Here is a 10,682-nt window from a genome sequence, read left to right as displayed (position 1 = left end):
CAGATTGCCAGGGCTAGGTTTCTCCTTCCATTTAGCTGAATAGAAATACTCATCTCTAAGGCCAGCTACAATTCAATTTTGATTGAAACTGACTAGGAAGAAAATACCAAATCTTCTTTAGCCTGGATTATCTTAGGTCTCAACTACAGATTATTACTGAATTTGTTGCATTTCTTTTAATGAGTGGAAAGCACATGAAACAACAACACATAACTGAGGTGCAATTTAGTGTCTTGAAAGGGTGCTGAAAACCTGGATCCCATAGGTCTATGTTAAAATTTACTCTTGACCAATATTTGGGGCCAGTCACTTAATCGCTCTGTCCCTCAGCTTACTTCTGCAAATGACAGATTTTAATATTCCACTGGCTCTAAGGTACTCGTAGGCTCTCTAGATGAAAAGCACCAGGTAATGCATGTTGTTATGATAGCAAAAATACAAGAAAGCTGTTCAATTGCCTCATGAGGTAGGGTTGCTAATTTGCTAATTGGTGCCTCTGGAAATACATGCCTGACCACAGTCATTATGAAGCTTCCCTGCTTGATCCATCTTGACATAATACGGGGCAGTGCTTAAGTACTGAAAACAGTGTGATAATCAACTTCCTCACTTTTTCAAGGAGCTTGGACAAGAGAAACAGAGAGAAATCTCCACAGTGATGCTGCCACTGCAACTTTGCTATTGAGATCATTGGCTTTGCCAGCAACTGCCCTGAATCTTATGTGAAAACAAACAGCAGGGAGTCCTGAGCAGCTTATAGACAACCCAGGGAGTAACCAGGACAGCGTTTTTTTCTTGTTTAAATCTTGGACTGTGCAGTGTTGCAATTGACTGGGTGACGCAGCAGCAGAAATCAATTGAAAACTCTAATAAGGGCGTCAGATACAACTGAAAGGAAGCAGGTGAAAAAGATTGTAGATGACATAGCACTGCTGTCTGAATATGTGACGGGAATGCAAGAAACAGCTAGCAGTTCACAATGGTATCAGGCCATTTTGGCTGCACCGATACTAAAGCAGTATGACCCTGAGTGGGAGAGCCAGCACTTTGGAGAAGATGACCGGCTGGCCAAGACGGCCACAGCCTCCTACCTGCAAAGATCTCAAGGGAAAAAAACGCATCAAGGATTGACTGGAAAAGTGACTGGACGAAGAAACGATAATTTTGCCAGAGAGCATGGGTGTCACAAATGCCGGTCAATGCTTGTAGCGGGCACTGCAGAAACACTCTGTGGCCAGGGTGGCAGCTCTCTAGGCGAGGCAGATTGGTGCACCTTACAAAGGCAGCCGAGGGAGGCTGCAGCCCTGCTGCCCTCTCCCGACCTGTGCTGTGGAGATGGCCAGGCTGCAGCCCAGATTCTGTCTTTCTGGAACACTTACTTGTTGCTTAAATTCAAAAACAGCTACCAAAACTAGCTAGTACGCAAAGCTGAGTCAACCTTACTTATGCAGGTTGAGTTTCAATTAAATCTTTTTACTTAAGGACTCTGCTAAACTGTAGAAATCCTTCTGTGCTTTCAGCTGATGGCAAGGAGTGACACACTTTCTCCTACTGTATTTCTTTGCTATCTGTGCTACAGATCTTTCCTGGCCATGCAACAGTACATAACAGGACAGTCTTTAATGTCAGTAAAACATATTTATAGAAAAGATATAGAAAAGAAAATGGGGAAAAAATATATATAACCTGCATACAAGCTGGGGACACCAAGTATTCATGAGGCAGACACTTTTACTGAAGAGTTCATTGAACTCTTCTGACCCAGGTTTCATCTTCTAATTTTTAAATTTTATTTTGAGCGTCGAAATATGAGAGAACAAAATCTGAAAGAACCACGGATAAGGGAAATGGGATCCATTTATGATAAGGAGGCAAAATACTTGGGTCCATTTACTTTACAGTGGGGAGTGTTCTCGGTTAGACATGTCCTTTAAAACTCTTTGGGCCATAGTTGCAGCAGTCTTAAAACGAGCTAAAGGCACTCTATAAAAGGTTTCCAAAGTCTCAGAGAAAAGAAAGAAAGTGCCGAGTATTGTTATTGTTTCTCCTAGCAAAAAGATCTATTCCCAAGGCAAGAGAAACAATGAGAAGCACACGTTGCCCGAGTAACATTCCCTAAAGCACTGGGCATCTTAGCAGGCAATTAATCCTTCTTGGGTGTAATACAGGTCTTGGTGAATAAAAGGCCAAAATTCCTATTCACTTCAATAGGCTCAGGATTTCACACAGGAGGTATCCCACCTTAGTCTCTGCATGGTTTATTAGTCCTGCTTCCAAAGCACTACCCTTACTGTCCTTTCTCAACAGGACCCTGATGTCTCCTTGTTTGCAGGTTTAATCCAAATATTTTATAACTGGTCACATCTGCTTATCGACAACTGATTGAATTAACACGCCTTTCCTGTGTTGTCTGTCTTCACGGAAGACCTACTAGGTACTCCTAGCAAACTTGTACACTTTAGGGCCTATCTTATCAATTCACCTGCTACATGTTGCTTACTAAACCAGCAGGAAAACTCAGAATGAAAATCCTGTAGCAGAAAATATTGTGTCTTGCAGTTCCTCCAAGCTGCAGGAAAAGGCAGCTTTCTGAAGGTGATTTCGGGTTTACATGGCACAGATCTTTGAAGTACACTCAATCTGGAATCAATTCAGGAATTTACAGATATGGGTTATCAGCCCTTGTTTATTCACAATGATGAGAAGAGTTTAATTAATACCACGCATATTAGTCAATTCTTTGCTTTTAAACCTTACCTTTTGCCCATCAGCCAATCAATATGTATTTTAATCTTCTCTCCTTTCCCAATGTGGTTTTAACATCTCACAGAACAGAGTAGCAGACTTCACAATCATTAATTGCTATTACCAGTCCTTTCATTTTCTGAACATCAGCAGTTTCTATAAATTCCACTTTCATCCACGTATTATATTATCCATTCTTATTCACCAATTGCTTCTGAAGTATTCTTTTTTAAAACTGCAGAGAGGCTCTATTAAACAGTAATACAAAATATTTTTATACAATTTCCTTACTATTCTCAGAATTTCTCATTTGACATGAAAAAACAGATAAGAATAAACTTCAGCTGTAGACATAATTCCATATCTATTTGCAAAACCTAAAACACGGATGATGAAAATACAGAAATTTTCCCTGCTACAAATACAATTAAGCCATATATTTTGGGATATAGTCTAACTTTTTAACCCAAGGAATTCTAGGTGACAATTTAGTCCACTGAAATAAAAGTGTTTTAAGGTCGAGAGGTTCATAGCCTACCAACAAGCAGCCATATTTCTGCTGATCTTTGGACACATGTAGCACACGGTAGCAGTTAATACGACTTTATATTTGTCCCCCCTCTCTGTTAATCAACAAAATCAACAGCTACAGGTAGAAGTTTCCATTTTATTCATGCAATTGAACTCAGATATAAAAGGGAAGTGAACAAGAGGTGGGAGCAGGGTCAAGTGACCCAGGAGGAATGGAGTGTTGCTGTCCAGTTGCACAGGAATGGGGTTAGGAAAGTCAAGGTGGACCTGGAGTTGAATTTGGCAAGGGAAGTGAAGGACAGCAGAAGGAAAATGTGAGCCCACTGGAGCTGGGAAACCGGTGACAACTGACATAAAGAAGGATGAGATACTCGATGCATTCTTTGCCTGAGCCTTTACCAGGAAAAACTGCTCTCAGGAATCCCAGGCACCTGAGACCAGAGGGAAAATCTGGATCAAGGAAGACTGACCTACTCCCAGTGAAGAAGGACTGGGTCAGGGAGCACATAAACGAAGTGTTTGTACATAAGCTCAAAAGTGCTGTGGGAGATGCTGATGTCACTATGAGGCTGATCTCAATTGTCTTTGAATGGTCATAGAGACTACAAGAATTTCCTAAAGACCAAAACAGAGCAAATATCACTCCAGTCCTCAAGGACTGCAAAAAGGAAGATTTGGAGAACTACGGGTCCTTCAGCATCACCTCCATCCCTAAGAAGGTGACAAACAACTGATCCTGGAAACAATTTCCAGACAGATGAATGACAAGAAGGTGATTTGGAGTAATCAGCATGGATTTACAAAAGGAAGATCATGCTTGAACAACCTCATTGCCTGCTACAATGTGGTGACTAGCTTGGTGAATAAAGGAAGAACTATTAAAGGAATTACTAAAGGAATTATTATTATTAAAGGAAGGGTGTTTATCTTTAGAGAAGTCTTTGGCACTGTCTCCTGTACCATCATCATAGACAAGCTCACAAAGTACAGGTTAGATAAGCGGACAGTGGAGTCGATTAAAAAGTGGCTGAACAATCAGGCCCAGTGCTGTTCAACAGATTATTTAATGGCCTGGAGGATAGGATGGAGTGCATTCTCAGCAGGTTCATAGGTGATACAAAACTGGAAAGTGTGACTGATACACCAGAGAATTTTGCTGCCATTCAGAGGGACTTCAAGGAGCCAGAGAACCAGGCAGAGGAGGAAACCAGAACTTCAACAAGAAGAAATGGAAAGACCTGTAATTGGGGAGGAAAAACCCCAGGCACCAGTACATGCTGGCCACCCAGCTGGAAAGCAGCTTTGCAGAAGAGGATCTGGGGGTTCTCATGGACAACAAGCTAACCATGAGGCAGCAATGCATTCTCACATCACAAAAGGCCAATAGTATCCTGGGTTGCTTTAGGCAGACAATAGTCAGCAAGTCGAGGAAGGTGATCCTTTCACGCTGCTCAGTGCTGGGGAGGCCACATCTGGAACACAATGTCCTGTTCTGGGTTCCCCAGTATAAAAGAGATGTGGACATACTGGAGCAACTCCTGTGCAGGGCAACAAAGATGATCAAGCTACAGGAGCACCTTTCATATGAGGAGAGGCTGAGAGAGCTGGGCTGTTCAGCCTGGAGAAAAGCAGGCTCAGGGGGACCTTATGCATATATATAAACACCTGACAGGAGGGAATGAAGATGAGGGAGCCAGACTCTTCTCTGTGGTGCCCAGTGACAGAACTAGAGACAATGGGCACAAACCAAAATACAGGTTCCCTCTGAACATCATGAAACACTTTTTTTATTGTGAGGGTGATTGAGGACTGGGACAGGTTGCCCAGGAAGGTTGTGGAGTCTCCATCCCTGGAGATATTCAAAACCCAACTGATTGGAGTCCTGGAAAACCTGCTCTAGTTGACACTGCTCTGAGCAGGGGGGCTCAGACTAGATGAACTTCATAGGTCCCTTCCAACCTCAACCATTCTGTGATTGTTGCAATAATTTATGAATTAAGTTGACTTGGTTCTGTGACCCATGAGAATGATCACATCACTCATGTGGTGGCATTGTGGAACAGGTGAAGTAACCATCATAAAACATGAACAGCTCCTTAACAAACCAAACACTGTTGGGTACTGTAAGCTAAAGACAGAGAATGACCAGTGCAATTTTAGGATATGCTGATCCTCTCATTTGCTGTGGACACAAACCTCAGACTTCACAATGATGACGTTCCCCCTCCAACCTTCCGTTAGACTGCTAGCTGTATGCCTGTGTACTGGCGTCTCATCGTTATTGCGCATTGCACACTATGTTTTTCATAGATGTGGCAAGTGAATGGATTGATTTGAATCATCTTCATTTTTCTATCACCTTTGCAGTCTTCCAAGTTCCCATCTTAAAACTTTTTAGTTAACATGCATATGGTAAAATTTATTTAATTGTTTTAAGAAAAGCAGCTGATTTTGTGTAATAATGGTAAAATAATGCTGTCCTCTGGGACAGGACACTTGTTTTTAGATAAACTCCTCACAATATGAATAATTGGGGCAAAGAAAATGTGTTAAAATATCACTTAGAACTGACTTATGTTGGTAGTCAGAACAAGGAAACTAGGGTATCAGGTTTACAACCCAATTGAATGACCCTGTATTTCTGACTGAATGTTTAAACTCTGCTCTAATATAGAGACAATTCTAGAAACACTCAAAGCTGCAAAACCTAGATCTACTTTTTTCTGTTCTTCATTCTCAGAGAGAATTCCTTCATTCTGGAAAAGGCAGAATTTTGATTGTGAAAATAAATACACATATACATACACAATAAGAGGAACAAAGCAGACATATAGGAAACTAAGAACTGGAAATTTCTATCCAGTCACAACACTTTTCTCAGAACTGCAGCCCAGATTCTAGTCTAAAGTCACTGCAAGTAGCTCTCCACATTTCATCTTCATGTCCCTAAGATTTTTATCTTTCTGAGATCCTCAGACTTGTATATAAAATTATAGTATCTAAATTGGATGTGAATTAGACTACTGGTTTAATCAAAAAGATGACTAGCAGCTGCTCAAAGAAATAAGTTTGTATTTGACTAGCTCACACGGTGAACTGTAACTACTCTATGAACTTTGTAAGAAGTTCTTGTAGACTCAGACAGAGCTAGAAACCATTTCAGTTATTAAAAGAAACCAAGTCTTTTTGTGCAGCACCAAAAAAGAGGAAACTCCTCCCTTTCAAATTATAAATCTTTATAGTGCAATTCTTTATGGCTAGGAAGAGAACTTCAGACACTTTTCAAATAACCCCAACCATTTAATCTGTACCCTTAAGGAAGTCAAGCTGTGTGTGTACGTGAGACAGAAACATTTTTGCTGAAATAGGAAGAATCATACGGTTCTGCTCAGCTCACTGTAAAACTAGATGGCTTCTGATAGGAGAAGGAACCTACTTTTCATTTGCAGAGAATGGCATTATATGGCTTCTGAATCTTCATCCTTTTGTAGTCTGGTCAGAACCTGTGACCACAGGGGACCACTGTAGGCAAATTTCTCCCCCCCCAAAAAATGGACAGTAGATCCATTAACAAAGGTATTTAATTTTATTTATGTAGAAAACTAGCAGCTTCTAAGTTTAGCTTACAGGAAAACAATTTAAGCCATTCATAAAAGGTCCTATTTATCACTTCCTTCTAAATTTACTGTTACTCCAGAGTCACTTCAGTCAGGGCGTTCTCTCTTAGGTTTTAAGCAATTTTTTTGAAATTCTAGCAAATCCAATATCCCAGTAGTAACATCTATTGATTTCCCTACCTTTCCCTGTGCAGTGATCAGCCAATCACGTGGGTATAGAAGTGCAACACAAACAACAAGTATTCCAGAAATACTTAATGAAGACTTTTGATGTAGTTGCAGTTGTAAAGCTAAGTGATTCACACTGGAGGAAATTTGCATTTTCAATTAATAAAGGTACCTTCACAGACTGCAGGACATTAATACAGTAGACATGACAATGAACAGACTTTACACATAGGTAGCATTTTTCATATGAGAATTAAAACATTTTTTAAAAGCACTGGATAAAAATGTGTAGAAATTCTTACTTACTAGAATTTACAATTGGGCTCCTGGACAAAATAATTCCATCTTGAAGGGTAAGCTGGAAATTTTTGGTTTTGATTGTTTGGTTGGTTGGTTTGGGTTTTTTTATTAAGTAGCAGTTGACATGAAAGATAAAGGGGTTTTTGCTCTTTTTTCTTATAGGGAGCCACAGCCAGCTTTTGGTGTCCAAATCCTAATTTGTTGCTAAAATCATACAAATCCCTTCTTCAGAAATAAACAGAGCCTTTTGCCACTGAACAAGGCTACAAGTTACCTGATGCACTCTGAAGCCATCCAGAAATTCCCAGGTCGTCTTTTCTTTCTGCTCCTTCACAGTTGAAGCTATTTCTAGCTATTCTCCCCTTTTATATATTGTTTTCCTAGAACAGGATGTCTATTAGGAAAATATTAGCACAGTTTTCCGAATTGGTCAGTTTTACAGGCCTTTCTTCTTGGAGCTTTTTAACCAAATGACTAGCACTGCTTTGCAGTTAGCCTAAGATTGTGATATTTGGCTCACCCTTTTACAAAAGGGTTTATTTACAGTGACAAACAATAAATTCTTCTCAGTTTACTGGTAATCATTGAGTTTCCTCTTATCTCTTGCTAATAACTTAACACACTCTGCCTTAACAGAGGCTCAAGAGTTCACCAAGCAACAGTTTGTTCTACCTGATGCTTCTGGATAAAATAAGGAGTCCAGTGCAATGTGCACAGTACGTGTAACAGCACATACACCACAGAGTGCTAAAGAATACATTAAATAAAATAAAGCATTAAATGTTCAAAAAGCCAACACTCAATTCAAATGTTCATATACGAACACATGGACAATTAGACTTTGAGATACAGCAGGTTCCCACAAGTGTCCTTATGGCTTCACCCCTCTGTACTGCTCAGTGCCCTTTGCAGCACAGTTGCAAGTTTCTGGAAGCTGGAAGGATTTATTTTTTGCGCTTGAGCCACTAGCAGACATGAAAATTGAGTTTCCATAGGTCAGAGCTCTACAGGACCTGCCCGCTGAACTATACTGCTCTCTGTAGTATACAAGTATACAAGTGACTCGGTGTAGATCTCGGAAGAAGACATAGATCCGCAAACTTCACCAGTAATTCCTACTGTGAAGTAGTTAATCTGGTTCCACTTTGATAATGTCTTAGACACTAGAAGTAATCTATTTACTTAAACCCATAAAGACTGCTGCTTCTAAGAAGCTCTAACTATTATGACTTTCTACAGAAACTCTACGTGATTTACCACTCATGTAAGATTCAAACACACAGTTATTCCCTTAGGAGCCCAAGTGTCATGTCCTGATATCACCTAAGAAGATAGTATAAGAACCTGGAAGTTCACATGATGCATCAGAAGTTTCACATAAGCTAGGTCGATTTGCAGTTGCAGACTTCAACCAGGCTGGCTGACATCAACTTGAAAAATGACATTGGCTTGCAAAAAAAAAAAAAAGTTGTAACTCATGAGCATTTGCAAACTCATTTCCAAGACACAGAATTCTAATGACTTCCAGAAAGCATCCTGCAGTCATGAGAAAAATCCTGGAAAGCACAGAGCCCAAAAACATAACAAAGCCCTATGGGACTAGACAAACAGCATGCAGACTACTTCAGCCAAAATAAGGAAGTATGTAACAGCTGTCCATATGAGGGCAGTCATTTTGGAATAGTTATTTTACCATGCAAAAGCACAATATAAAATATACTCCACCCATTGTGCACACAAGCTCTTGTAAGCTCACCAATGTTTATTGCTTCCCATATTCCTCTTCAAAAGCTCTTGTTTGTTTGCGTCCACAATTTACAGTATTTTCTATATCTCACTTGCAAACCAGCACCAATTTCCTCTTGAGGGTTTTTGACTGGCATGGAGACTTAACACTGAGAAGTACTCAGAGGAAGAACACGAAGTTACTTTTTCCAAACTTAGACAAAGACAAGAAAAAAAGCCATTGTTGTCTCCCCAGGCAAGCCTACAAAAGCTATCAGAAGGTGTTTCTGTGCCAAATCTGCCTTCTGCAGTTGGCTTTGTACTTTTCAAGGTACATTTACTAACTCGTGTGACACACCTGACAAAAAAAATCTTGAGATAAATTTATTTATCTAAAGACCCAACAATTCTGTCTTATCAGTCCTTTCAAGAGGCAATCTGAAAACATATATGAGAAAAAAACCCTGAGTTCACATTTCCTGTCAATGTACGATGAATGTTGCCACCATTCAGGAATCCTACTCCAGCAGAGTACGACTGCTCTGTCTCGCACACTATTTTTCTATAGCAGCACAATATGTCAGTGTATACTTTGCTGAAAAGAACTTTCTGTCAACAATCAGTGTTTCACTGGCATTAATGTGCAGTAAAAGACAACGAAGCATGACTCAATTAAACCACCAAATACTGCATTTAAATAACATTAACCCCTGACATTTTAAAAGAACTGTGCAGGATTTTAGCTGCATGACTCTCGTTAAGGTCAGTGCTTTAATATATACAGCTTCCCACCCTAAATGTCTGACATAAACTTGTATCAGTAAGCCAGTTGAGAATAAAGCCCAAAACCAGGATTTAGCTTCTAGTGCAAACATATTGCAACTAAGACTTCTCCCATGCTATTGTTTATGGAAACAAATTTTATTAACCTTCATATGGCATAGAGGTAGGAAAGGATCTCATACTTAATTCCTAATTCCCTTCTTTTTTTTTTTGATAATTACCTTGTGAACTGAGGATGTGGAAATTATTTTTAAAAGTTTTTTATTCAGTAAAAATCTCAAATGTCATCCAAATGCCATAGGACAGAGTATAGCTTTGGGTCCCTCTGTCTCTCATGTGTGCCAGCAGAATCCCATGTATTAGAAAAAATTTATGTATGAAATTATGTTGGGCTGGCAAATCAACGCAGCATACACTGACAGTTACTGAAACTCTTGCCTGATTAATACAAAAGTTGGCACCATTTAGACCTCCACCGCTCTGCACATGTGCCAGATTCTTACACCTAACAGCATTTTCCCTGTAAAGCGTAAAAGGTGTATTCCTTATTTAACAGACTACTGTTCCCACGTATACAGCCTATGACGCTCGTTGCCAGGACTTTTAGGACCACACTGCTCCTGTGAACTGAAACATTTCAGCATCTACAAGTCAGCAGTTAGTGAGGCTGTTGTATGGGTTAGCTGTCTACCACGCAAAAATTAATGTAAATATGTTTATGTATTAAATATAATTAGCATTGTTGTTTTCATTTTGAACAATCTCCCTGTTACCATTATGCAGTGGGAGATCAAAAAATCTGTTTACCATGAA

The sequence above is a fragment of the Numenius arquata genome, chromosome Z, assembly GCF_964106895.1.
Source record: "Numenius arquata chromosome Z, bNumArq3.hap1.1, whole genome shotgun sequence".
NCBI classification, from domain to species: domain Eukaryota; kingdom Metazoa; phylum Chordata; class Aves; order Charadriiformes; family Scolopacidae; genus Numenius; species Numenius arquata.
Note: the sequence above shows the minus strand (reverse complement) of the source record.